Source organism: Ambystoma mexicanum, chromosome 7q (assembly GCF_040938575.1).
Source record: "Ambystoma mexicanum isolate Mex_15411 chromosome 7q, UKY_AmexF1_1, whole genome shotgun sequence".
NCBI lineage: Eukaryota > Metazoa > Chordata > Amphibia > Caudata > Ambystomatidae > Ambystoma > Ambystoma mexicanum.
The window spans coordinates 73,312,283-73,326,509 of NC_090941.1; positions in this window are offsets into that span (position 1 = coordinate 73,312,283).

Genomic DNA, 14,227 nt, shown 5'->3' on the forward strand with positions numbered 1-14,227 from the left:
TTCCCATCCTAGAACTCTACTTACCCCTTATTTCTTTCTCTCTAGGAAACAAACTAATTTGACTTGCGTCATTCACTTCAACATGTCTTTGATTTCCAGCCTTCTACAACCCCAGCTTAAGTTTGAATTTATCACCCCTCCGTTTAAAGGGCCCTCTCCAAATGTTGGTGATCCCAAAGTCTAGAGCACTACCTTGAACCAACACTATGATGCTAAGCACCTGGCCCATGTTTTAAGTCCAATCTGCAGAGGTTCTTTGAGCCCCAATACTTGCTTTGATGTAATAGAGCGGGTTATTGCCCTTTCAGAGGCATTGCATATGACCCTGTGACTGATAAACTAAGAAAACTCTTGGATAACAGTAGGGATTCTGTTGTGTTCATCCTGGGCATTGCTAGAGTCTTTGACACTGATTTTTATTGTGTGTCAAATGTCAGCCAAAATAAGTTGTGCAGTAGATTTGTTGATGTCCTATAGCTCACCATGTGCCAACCCTCAGGGCTGCTACTTTCGACTCTAATAAGATAATTCAGGGTCACCTTCTACTGAGATGACATTCTGATCTTTCGTCGACTGGACAATAACTCTCTAAACAATAAGTTCCTTGATATATTGCACCGAATCTATCAACACTTGTAATCAATCCTACTTTACCGAAATACGCTTAATGGGAACAAGGCAAACCTAAGCTCCTACCTCTATATCGTGCTTTGCAGCCCTTGCGTCTGTCACCCTGCTTCAGTCACTCCGATCCTGACACCTTATCCCCACAGGGCACCAAGAAACTTGGATAATTTGTCCAGGAACTAAGAAGCGAGATGTTCCTTAATCCATCTTCATATTCCAAAACAAGGACCTTCAGATCATCACTAGCCACAGGCTCTAGAGTATTCAGACCTTTGCAGACACGGAAATACTGCAAAATCTCGGAGTCCCATTGGCACACACATTTTAACATGCGTACAAATGGATTTAACGCCGTCAACGTAATGATTGTGTTACTGTATGCAATCTGACTTGGGTGCAATCGTTTGTTTTGAAGAACATATATTATAGGGTTTTCAGCAGATAACTTACTAGCGAAAATCCAGTGTGCAGTACACCATTTAAATTGGCCAGCAATCGCTCTTATATTTCAATGATTCCCAAAAGTGCTAGGGCCCCTCGACTGAAAGTGAACACGGGCTCATATCCTCTCGTATGCGGTGATGCCCACTGAGGAGAGTCTGCACTCAGGCTTTCACTCTCTGTGCCCTACCAAAGAAGAAATATCTCATTTTGTGTCAGTGTAGGCCCTAGCAGAAATAAAGCCCAGCACCAAAAATGCTCAGAAATTCTCCTATGAACCAGAGTAGCACCAGCAACCCCAGCAGGCATTTCTGCCATGTCACCTGGCAGCAGTGAGGTGATGCTCAGGGGCAATGTACTCTTCCAGTGTGGACAGCGCAATGTGAGCAAACACAGTCGGCGGAGGAATCCTGTACGAGAAATCACTTTTTCAGTGTTACGAATAGGTTAACCTTTGATCCCTATTTATTTATTTATTTGTTTACATTTTTTTTCATTCATTTATTATAAATAAGCCATGCAGCTACAAATGACTTAAACTTGAAACTCGCCAGGAAATCCCAGGAATGGTGTAGACCAGTTTGTGAAGCATTTGGATAACATAATCCAGAGCTTTAAGAAGGATATCATCACTAGAGCTAATCGGCTTCTCCCTACATTGCCCAATATACAAAAGCATGGTACTCATTCGCTGGATAACGGGGAACCCGTTCCCCATTTCTAACACCGAATTAGACTACAGTTCCAACTGTGGAACCAAAGAGCACTGTCTCACTGTGTGTGCCTCCAAACATGTATGTAGTAGCCTAGTGGTATAGTCAGATCTTTTTTTAGTTTCCTTTATTATCCTGAATCAGACATGTGTCCAAGCATTGCGCCTTTGATTGCTGGTATACTTCTTAAAGTAAAACTTACATTTTGGTAATTCAAAAATATATAGATCTCATTGCTCCGTTCATAAATTAAATGCATATGTGTTGTTCAACAGTTTCCCAAGACCTGGTATGTATTGTATCTATTTAGAACTGCTAATTATCAACAATATTTGGAAATTTAGTTACATTATTTGGTTCTATGTTCTTTCATCGGCAGGTTTTTTTCAATTAGTTTTGTACTGAAAAATGTTCAACGAAAAATCAAATTGAAATGTTTTTGTTTTGTTGGGGGTCCCCAGGTAAACCTCCCGTATTATTTAATCCTTATACCCAACTCAATCTACTACTGTATATACCCTTAACCACCGCCTATATATTTTGATTCGTTTTTTCGTTCAATATTTTTCGGTAAAAAACTAATCAAAAATAAAACTGGTGCTGAAAGAAATGCATAGCACGTTATTCTGCCTGGTGCAGACACTTGTGCGGACAATGTTATGGTGCAGCGATTCCATATTGCCTTCGATATTGGTGGTCTGGTCTTGCATTGATTGGTAGGCTCCCCAAGAGTGACCTCTTGCAAGGTTAAACATCAAAGAATGCAGAAAGTTTAATACCACATGTGATTTTTGTTTCATCTCAAAGGCGAACAAAAAGAATGCAACATCTGCACACACACAGGGCTTCATCACAACCCCGGCGGTAACCATGTCGCTATTTGCGCCATGGTTGCCTCCAAAACCTTACCGATTCCGCCATGGTGAATGGAGCAATTACCGCCCCATTCCAAGGTTGGCGGAGGCGGTAATTCCCCATTCACCATGGCCCTTCCCCATTCCCATTTGAGCCCCCATGGGGCTCAAATGGGAATGGGGAAGGCGCTAATAACGCTACCACTAATTGCGGTACCGTTATTAGATCCAAAGTCCCTTTGCGGGTCCTGTCCTTAACGCCTGGTAAAACCAGGCGTTAAGGGAGGACCCGCAAAGGGACCTCGGATTAGGGTGGTAAGGGATTACTGGCACCAGTGCTCTTACCGGTACCGCTAATCCCTTACCGCCCGGGTCGTAATGAGGCCCACAGTCTCTTGGTTGAATAAAGAAAGGCGTTGTTGAGCTGTACCATTCGGTTATGATACATTACAACGCGCTGCCTTCGTTTCGTGACCCCACGTCGTGCAGTTCACAATTCTAATAAGCATCAGACTGGGGGATTTTATTTCTAATTTCATACTGTCAAAAGATATTTGCAAAAATATGCCAACAGCATGAGCTATCAGGCACAGAAGGTTGAACCAATTGAAACAGCTCAAGACAGAAGTGGACAGTCTTAACAGTTGCATTGAACTATGTTACAGTGTTGCCAGAAAACTAAACACCCGCACATCTTAGCTCAAACTGCTACATATATATGTCCAAAAACACATTTTTTATTCAAATTCCACAAAAAGCTTCGGAATTGGTGGTTTCCAATGATCCACAGACAGAAAACGACATTTTTCCGTAAGCTGTTTTTTTAAGATGTGTCACTAAACAGGAATGTATTTATTGAAAGTATTATTTTTTCTATACAATGTAATTTAAGTGGTTATTTATAACGCACTTAATACCCATAGGTTTCTGAGGGCGGACCAGGGACCAAACATTTGTTGCTCTGCAGAGTCCTGCTTCCAAGGAGAGCGAGTTGCCCCTGAGCTATCCTCCCGAGACAGGTGATTTTATAGAAGTGAAAATATAAGCACCCAATACCTTTGAATTCTGAAGCTTTGATTTAGAGTAGGAAAATCACAAATACTTTGAAAGCAAATGGTAAACTCAGCCTGTCACTACTGTGCATCAGTACTATGTCCAACTGAAAGGACTTTAATATCATTTTTATATTTAATTTAGTTTAGTATAATGTGCCATTGCTGAAAAAAAATCCAAGTGTGTTGTTCCCTATCATTTAATAACTGCACACTTCCCATTTAGTCTGCACAATCCATAAAGCAAACATGGGCATCTTAGAAGAACAGTTATCTGCGGGTATCCCGAGTAGATTCTGTCTGATTTTCAGCCAATCGCGATTCTCAGAATGCTGGAACTGCTGAAACAGGAAATACATCGTTTTTTTAATATTCATTTTTAAATATGACATGTATTTTAGAATGCCAGTGGCTGCATTTCTGAAATACTGCATGACTGACATGAGTTTACCACCCCAGCAAGAGTAAACTCATCATCCAAGCAGACCCACCTCCTTCTGTGATATGACTGAGGATAAGCCCCACTGATTATGAGGGCCAATCTCTTTCTTAGTGTATCTGTGCGATTGCAGACAGCAATCAGCCACAACAGTTCACGCATGCTCTAAAAGGAACAGTCTGACCACCTACTTCCTGGCCACATCAACTTACAATGGAACAGCAAGTCCATTCAAATGCACCCCTGCCTTGTGGCATTTCACCAGGTACAGGCTGAGCCACTATGTCAAATGGGCAAAGGGTCCACAATTGAACATATGCTCTAACATGTATTGAAACTCAGCATACCCTACAGAATGCAATAGAAATGCTCAGGCTAACACACCTTAACTAATTAATTAATTCATTAATTAATCTTGTATAGCACACTTAACACCGGGGACCAGTCTCTAAGCCTGGGACCGTGATTCAAATCTGCATTGCTCTTTGTTGTCTTGCTCCCATGTCAAACGTCAAATGTGTCGCCCCTAAATTATACCCTGGCCTTAGACTAATACTTTTGTGCTTTTAAACCAACAGCCCCTTGTTCAACGTATCTTTGCCATAATATAAGGGACTAACCATGTACATATCAGTCCAACTTGATCCTACCTTCTGCCAGGGATAACACGATTCTTTGGGTAAACAGTAGGAGGACTCCATGGGGTCAGTAAGACGCAATCGGCAGCAGCTTGTATTACCTTGACCAATAATCCCTGTAAACTCTACTACTTTTTCCCCTTTAAAGGTACATTTGGCACAGTGGTTGTTTATAGTAGTCGTCATGTTACTTAAATCCCCACTCTAGGAAGAAGTCTTCACATGACTTAGGAATTGTTCTTTTGTTTGACCAATCCTCACAAAAATTGGCCTGGCTGCTGACCCTTTGACCAACCGCAATCTCATTTCCATATCATCTTTATATGACTGTATAGCATTATAGATGGGTGGCTACCAACTACAGGGCTGCATTCCACTTGAGGGTTCTGAGAGACTCTTGTAAGACCGTGCGAGCATGGTACAGTTTTTTGCATGATTTCACTGAATAAATCCCAGTAGTTGCATGCCACTTACCAATAAATGTATGTTGTTGGGTTTCCCATCAACCTGCATTGGGAAAAGTATTGGTAAATATGACATTCCAAAAATTGAGAGGACAAGGTTTTTGGTTTCAAATAATAGTTGTTTATTTTGACAATTGAACAACAAATTGTTTTACCAGCTGTTTTTATGCATGCAGCATTAGCCTTTCAATCTGAGTAGGTCTCCGATTCTGAGTTGATAACGGAAGTTGTCTTTGTCTCTGTGGAAATTGCATTGGAATACATGTTAATATTTATTAGTGCATTTAAGCTATTGTATGTTGCACACATATTGATTTGTGGAGGGCTGAAATTAGCCGTACGACTGTATTGTGTAACTCATGCATGTGAGAGGATCCTTAAGAAGTGGCTGATGGGATTTATTTTGTGAAGATGTAATGCTCCATACATTTAATTGAGAGGATAGCTCAGGGGCAACAAGTTCGACTTGGAAACAAGACGACACGAAGCAACACAGGTTTGATCCCCCCGTCTGCGCTTAGAAACCTCTGGATATTTAAGCGCGTTATGAATGCGCAACTAAGACAAAAAGAAACAATTACGCAACTAAAAAACAAACAATTTCTGTAACAGTGCCTGGATGCCCGCGGGCGCTTTAAAAATGCTAAATAAATAATTTATGTATGTTTTCCAGATAGTGTAGCAGCTGATGATAGTTGGAGTTTTTTTATCCTGCTATTTGGGAGACATTATTTGGAGACATGATATGGTGTGCCAACTTTAGCATCCTCTTTTTCAGGTGCTATGGTTTGCTTCTGAGTCCGGCTGATTTATTGTCAGAATGTATCGTATGTTGCGTTCTTCTATGATGAAAGCTATGACTCATTTTTTCCAATTTGTGTTTGAAGCCAGGCAGTGCTCATGCTGTATATTTAGTTTACTCCATACCTTTGTGTAGTAAACAATTGGACATCTGTTCAGGGGTGTTGCTAGGTCTGGAAAAGACCTGGGGCTATGCTACTGTTGGAACTGTCGAGACTTGGGGCTAGCTAGCCTTTTGGTTGTAGCTCCTGAGATTCTATCCGGGGCTACAACCAAAAGACCAGGGGCAATAGCCCCCTTAGCCCCCCCCCTAGCAACGCCTCTGCGTCTGTTTAGGTTTGTTTAATCTTTATATATTCTTGTTTATGTGAGTTTTATTTTTGGTGTTTGTTCCTGTGAGAGCTTTTGTCTGATGTTCATTGTATTCAATACATGTGATGCCTTTGTTGTCTTAAGACACATAGGGCCTCATTAGGACCCAGGCGTTAAGGGGTTAACAGCCCCGTAAAAGGTGTCAGCGCCGTTAAACCCTTAACGCCTTACTACGAGGTCCCTTTGCGGGACCCGACCTTAATGGCTGGTCTAGTCCAGCCGTTAAAGTAGGGGCCCGCAAAGGGACTCTCGAGGTATGTACGGTACCGCAATTTGTGGTACCGTACTTACCGCCTTCTCCATTCCCATTACGCCCTATGGTGCAAAAATGGGAATGGGGAAGGGCCATGGTGGCATGGGGAATTACCGCCCCGCCAACCTTGGAATGGGGTGGTAATTCCCCATTCCGCCATGGCGGACTCCGGCATCGAACATGGTGTTAATAGCACCATGGTTTTCCGCCGGAGTCCTAATGAGGGCCATAGACATCTCCCCCTTTTAGGAAGTAGTGTGCATAGATATACTACAAGTCATCACCAGGAGCGTAGTAGTAGGATTGGGACCTTCAATGGTTCTGGTTCGGTTCCTTGGTCTGGTAGGGCTTCTGTATTGTGCCGTCTATTTCCTTTATCCAAACCTCTGTGGCCTTTTTACTTTGCAAACACTGTCTGCAGATGTTTTCTAATGCACGTTCCTTTCTTCTATAGATTGTATGGGGGTAGCGTCTGGTTGGTGCTTGTTCATATTCTCCTCCACTTTCTTTATGTGCATATGATATTTGAAAAATGTCTCTCTGGTTCTTGTAGAGGTCTGTCAGATATGGTCCTTTTTGTAGATTGTTGTTTAAAGTAATTCTCAAACTATTTCACATCCAGTTACATTTATTTTTGGTTTTCTCCTGAGAGATTAACTTCAGCCTATAAGAGGTAAATTGATTGTGTTCTAAAGATATTCTGCTGCTAATATGTGCATCAATGTGTTGATTTTTAATTACTGCAGTATTTGCCCTGGCACCTTTTTTTGAAAAAAACATTTGTATGCGATGATGCATATCAGAGAGCCAGGGTAATTGAAGGAAACTCAGGTCCGATGCCAGTGCCACTTCAAAAATGTATAGACATTAATTGGAAATGTCTTTTTTTCCTTTTGAGTGGGCGCATTTAGGTACACTGCATTTCAGAGCATCATGTTGCATGGCTGCTGACAAGTCTAGATAATGCACTGTAGGCGACGGGCAGTACAGCACTGTAGGCGTCGGGCAGTATTGCATGCCAAGCACAATTTCGAAGGAACTGGCAATGAGAGGAAATGCATATATGTGTAACGTCACCCCAGAGAATTATGAGTTTCATGATTCTCGCTGGTGAGCTCACAGAAAGGATTTATGAAAATATTTAAGGGGTGTACTGTATAAAACAAGTCAATGGGGCCTACATACAACAATGACATTGCCAAGCTGTCTTCAGTTTGTTTTTTAACTCTAGATGAGAGTTTTATTTAGACAGGTCTGTCGACACTGTTGCATGCGATAGATGATTTCATTGTTAATGAGTATATCACCTCCACGTCATGCTGGTCCTTTCAAAGGCATTGATAGAAGTGCACAAGAAGTGTTAAAATGGTGTCCTCAGTCTGAATTGGTGGCTCACAGGTTGATTGACATGAGTACTCATACCGTGTCTCAGGTCTAGGTGATGTAATATCTCTGGGTACTTCAGGGAAAGCGCACACTGCATTTACTTCTTATTTTTAAATCACTTGTTAATGTCTTTATGTTACCTTATGTTATGCTATTTGTCATTTATATAGTGCCTTATGTATCACTGGTATGATCTCAAAGTGCTGGTAGGTTGAACGCCCACGGGAACCGTAGTTCAAGTCAGTAGAGAGAGAGTCATAAGGTGCATGGGTGCACCGGATATGTGTGCAGCCGGTGTGGCAGTTGCATGATAGCTGCTTCTTAGCGGTAGGTGTGGTGGTGGGGAGGTCAGTTGTATGTATTAAATCTGGTGGGTGGACACCCATACTGATTTCTGGCTGCATTAGGCCTGAGGAGACGTTTAGGCTAGCGGTGTGTGCTCAGCTAGATGTGTTTAATTAGGATGATGAGGAGTATGTGGCGGGTGTTAGTAGGAGAACAGCTATACCAAAGTGTCATAGTATCGCTGTGTTCTAGTTGAGTGGTGGTGTATAGGAGAGAGTACGCGTGGTAGTGTGATATGGTGGTTATCAGCAAAGCACTTGAGATCGAGCAGTCCATCTGTACCATCTATTTTATCTGTTTTATTTACTCCATCCATTAATTCCAGTTTGTCTGTTCATCCATCTACTAGTCCTTCTATCCATTCCATCCACTTGACCCTTCATCCACAGGATCTAACTCCACCCATTCCGTAGACCTATTTCATCATTACCATCCGTTTAATGTTTTCCATCCGTTTCATCTTTCCTATTCATTCGATCCGCTCCGTGTGTTCTATCCACTCCCTTTGTTACATCCACTCGGTCCATTCCATCCGTTCTATCCACTCCACTTGTTTCATCCGTTCTATCCACTTCATCCATTTCTTCCGTTACGATCTATCTCCTCCATCTGTTCCAACTTTCATTTGTTCCATCTATTCCTTTTGTCCCATCTATACCATCTGTTCCATTCATTCCAACCAGTACGTCTACTCCGTTCCATCTGTTTCGTCTGCTCCATTCACTCCGTTGCTTCCATCTATTCCGGCCAGTGCATCCACTCCAGCTAGTATGTCCTGTCCATTCCATCTGTTGTTTCATCCACTCTGTCTGCTCCATCCACTCCATCCGTTTGTTCTGACCAGTAGACTCAGTCCAACCAGCTCTCTGTTCCATTCACTCTAGCCGTTCCATCTGCTGCATCTGTTCCATCCACTCCATCTGTTCGATCTCTTCCATCTACTCCCTCAGCTCAGTTCATTCACCCCTTTCCATCCATTTCATTCCTTTATCCATTTTATCCATCCACTCCATCCTTTCCACGCGTTCGATCTACTTTCCGCTCCATTCACTTCTTCCATTCCATCCACTTCATCCATTCCATCCGCTTCTCATGATTCAGAGCTTCCACTTAAGACACAACTTTGGCTTACACACGATGGGGCTGCCTGGTTATTCAACTATAACATAACAGGCGCTAATAACAGATGTTTATTGTTACCCAACTTAATGGTACTCATTTTATCTACCTTGGAAGGATAAAGAGCTGAGTGGACCTGCGGGATTCAAACCTGTGGCCATGAGGCGACACAGTAACGTCTGCGACTTGGGATGTAGCCCTCACTCTTCTTATAGCAGAATACATTATAACCACCAAAGTCAACCAACCTGATTGCTCAGTGTTTTTACTAAATGTGACCTTGGTCAATCAAATCAGTGGAAATGTGCAGGAACACGCTGCAAGTTTATTGTGCAATGCCTTTCTATTTTTCCCACAACAAATGTAATCTGTTATTTCTTCAGTGTGCTCATGCTTTCATTCAAACATAAGGTTTCCACGTGGTTTCCATCTTCCCAACAGACATTTCTACAAGTCTCCATGCAGCAGTATTCTACGCGACATTATAAATATGATATAGTTTTGTCAAACAAAGCATGTCTACAGGAAATGTCTTTTCAAAATGTTATTCACGTTCGCCACTTACATTTTTACTTTGTTCTCTCAATTCACAGTGCAGATTTTTGCTTAGTTAAACTTAAAAAAATCGTAATTGTTCTCCACAAATCAACATGTACAGGGAAAATGTACACTAGGTATGCTGTGTCTCTTAAGATATGAGCAAGGTTAATCTTTTCCAGTCTCCTTTTCATGTTATGATCTACTAATATTACAAAATGTTCCCCATTGGGGCAGGCTCTGCCCAAGACATGAATCAAATGACTTGAGCAGAGAAGGGAACCAATGGAATTGCAGAGCAGTCCCACATTATCTGCTCAGCTCTCCTCTCCCTTTTCCATGCACTAGTAATAAAGCAGAGTGAATGCACTAGGCGGAGAACGCGGGGAATAGGGACTTTCAGGATTGCCCCAAAATGGAAGAGACCCAACACAAAATAATCATATGATAAAAACACATGCTGATTGTGTGTTTTTTTGAGAATCTCGACACACTGAGAAAGCCAGCATCAACTTTCTTCCATTCAACTCATTTTCAGACTCGTGATTTGGCTTTTCTCCCAGTATTTGCTGATTCTAATCCAGTTCATGACTCAAAAACTGCTGATCACATTTCCTGTCCTCCGACAGATTAAAGCAATCTCACAGTTTGTCCTGGTTACATTTCAGTAGGCAAGCATACAATTTTGCTGTTACGTGCGCGTCTAAAAACAAATTATCAGAAGTTAACATCGGGAATTCCATGATTGGGTGCAATGTTGCTGTGCACTTACAGGATGCTACCAATAGGGGGAGACTGCGTACGCACGGGCCAGAAGAGAATGCAGGCGCAATTCCTCCACCTGTTTACATTAGGCTCTACTAGTGAGTGGCAAGGAAGTTTGACCCTGAGGGAATATAATAGCCAGTAAGGCACTAGCCTGTCCTCTTGCTTCCCTCATCAACAACCTTATTTTCACCAGCGCCTCCAGAAAGGCTGCTGATCTGCAACGTCGTCTAAAGCCACAACATGCTCCACCAGACTGACGGGGCTTGCTACCGGAACATTTAATGCACGATTGGGTCTCTCTGCCCACACTTCGTATACCCCAAATTAATTCACATGTGTTTCTAAACACTTCTTAAGTCGTACAAAATGTCATTAACTCCTCACAAGTAGATTTTCGCAGGTTGTGTTATTTTATAAGCTATACCCAGGCCCTGCCCTTCACATTGGTGTGCTGATGTTTGGAAGGAGACAGAAAGCTGCCTGAAGCTAGTCTATAATGATGTGCCGTGGCCTAGTTGATATGAAGTATTTTCAATAAAAACGTTCACTCAAGAAGCAGTTTCATTGCCACATTTACACATTTAAGTTGCATTCTCACGACGTTCATCATGACCTATGACCATTTAGGCTTTTCTCTGAGACGGACCTCGGGCCAGGCACCAAATGCTAAAAGAGAAGAGGACGACAAAGAGGTCAAGAAAAAGACACCCACACATACCCAGGTTAAAACATATCGGTTGTTCTGAAATTGTGGGGTTTAATCACAGCCCAAACCAATATGACTGAAAGGCCCACTGAAAAATGACCTGCCAGCATTCAAAAACTTTCACACTAAAAATGGGCCTGCTAATGCAGACTGTATGTGTTTCTGCAAATAACACAAGGAAGATTTGTGATAAAAGGGAAATGCTATCCGAATGGTCATGGACAGGAAATCAAAAGGCCTATCTTTCATTACAAAGGGAAAGGTCGAACAGAAAAAGCATCCTTTAATTCGTATTTGCAAGAGAAACTCAAAGGCTCCTTGTACATGAAAAGCAGGGTTTTCAAATACTGAAACTGAAATGGCCTTACATATGCGTTTTGAAGTTTTAAATCAAGACGTGAAAACATTTTTCTGCTGCTAAAATAAAAATATCAGGGAAAAGACTTGGGGCCGATTCATGGAAATATTTGCGTGGAAAATCGTGGATTTGCATGCCAATCTGTGTGCAAATCCTTGTTAGTCGGTTCATGGAACTGACAGCACAGGACTTTCCTGGGACTTGCGTGGAGGTCGCGCAGGCCCAGCACGTCTCTGCGAGTCAAAGAGCGCCTTGCGCGAGACCGCACGCAGAGTGTGGGCTGGACCTACGCATTGACCAAAATAGGGGGTGGAACATGCAGAATGAGGAAGAACATGCGGAAATGTGGGCGTGTTGATGGACGGTCAACGGCCAAGCAATCGCACACCCATAGCCATGCAAATGTAACCATATTCATGGACTTGAACTCAGAACCTCGGGCCGCAAAAAAAACACACAAATCCCTGGACACATACACCACATGATAGCAGGCGCAAAGTCCAAAGGCCCACAGGAAACAACGAGCGTGCAAAATGCCTATTGTATGGGTGACGGTATGTACAATCGCAGGGGTGCACCCCAAAAGTTACAAGCACCTTGTAACTTCTAAGTTACAAACCTCATAACTTATGAGTTACGAGCTCCTCATAACTTGTAAGTGAGTTTCCTCACTTACAAGTTATGAGGTGCTCATAACATTTGGGGTGCACCCAAGTTACGAGGTGCTGGCATGCAGTTTCTCCTGGATGCTGGATGGTAGGGCTGAGGTAGGTGAAAGGTTGTTGTGTGGTTTGTGTGGGGGTGTGTTGTGAGCATTCCAGCCGCTCCTTCTGTATAGGGTTGTTTTGCGTGGTAAATTCTGTGAATAAGCACAGCATGCAGATTTTCTTATTTGCGCAGGGGTGCGCAAAGACATTTTTGGTGCACAGGCTTTGCAGTGTAAATGCAACCTTTCCATGAATCGGGTCCCTGGTATGTGGCGGCAAGACGCAATGTATTAAAATGTATAATATGCTTCACTTGCAAAATACCTGCAACACGTGTAAAGGCTTCTTTGTTTTCTTAGGTCACATGTAAATCTCCTTTTGGCTCGAGACAGACCATGTTTTTTGTTGTTGGGCAAATTTTCAAGGCCTGCCTGGCTCCTTATTTCAAAGGAAAATCTATGTGAAGCTGATGTATATCAAAGTGTTTAAGACAGGGTCAGATCAACATAGACCCAGCCCTAATGGGGAAAATGCTTAGAAATATAAGGTTTTATATCAAAAGTGTGGTCAACTTCAGATTACAATACAAAATGCCAGATGTCGGCATGGCCTTATGGCATCACAGGGCAGAGATGAACTGTCTGCTGAATGATAAGGATCTCATCAGCCCATCAACTTTCAAAGAACAAAAGGCTAATGGCGTTTGCCCCAGCCTTAAACCAACATTCATCCCAAGTGACTCTGGTCACACGCTTGCAGAGAAATGAAAAACTTACATGAAGAAATGAAATGTACATGCTGAAGATTTCCCATTAGTTTAAATGGACTATCATAACTAGTGACTTTCTCAGCAATGATAGGTCACACTGCGTCCATTCACATGTCATTTTAAAGATAATTTCAAGGCGATTTTCTTTAAATAACATTTATCCACATGTGACTTATGGAATTGCAGTAGCAAAATCAAATGAGTTTTTAGCTGCTCCGGAAATGTCCTGAATTTAAGAATTTGCATGCTGATGTGTTATACAATTAGATATCTGGAGAGTAAATTGCATGTTCATAACTTATTCTTATTGTGAAAAGGGTAAATAATTATAATGTGCCTGTGCAATGGGTTGGCAAAATAAAAGAGGGGACGTGGAAAAAAATGTGAATCTGGAAGGAGAGTTGCAATGTTTCTGTTATAGACTCTTGAACTAATCCTTAGAGAGGGGCTGGACTTGGGGGAGAAGAGAAATGTAAATGTCCAATCCTGGTTGTGAGATCATAAGTTAGCACTTATGTTCATTTTTCATGGGAGGGGCTTAGAAAGCTAAAAAATGTCTTGCACGATGGAAGAAAGGACAGCTGCCAAAAATCACCACAGGAGATCTGCTGAAATCTTATCTGGGTGGACATATTGGAAGAGGGATGGAGATTTCCATTGACTAGACAACAGAGGCTGTGATATTTCCCTGGAGCTATAAAGGGAGGTTTGCTGTGGGATCCCATTGACTGAAGCGGCCAGAATCCTGTTTTTCCCCAAAAGCAAAGCCCTGCTCAGTCTCCAAGAGTGCCAAGCCTAGAGATTTCCAAAAGTAGGTAGATTGTCCAACAAAATGTCAGTGTGGGGATTTATTTAATCAACCCATTTCCTTTCATTAG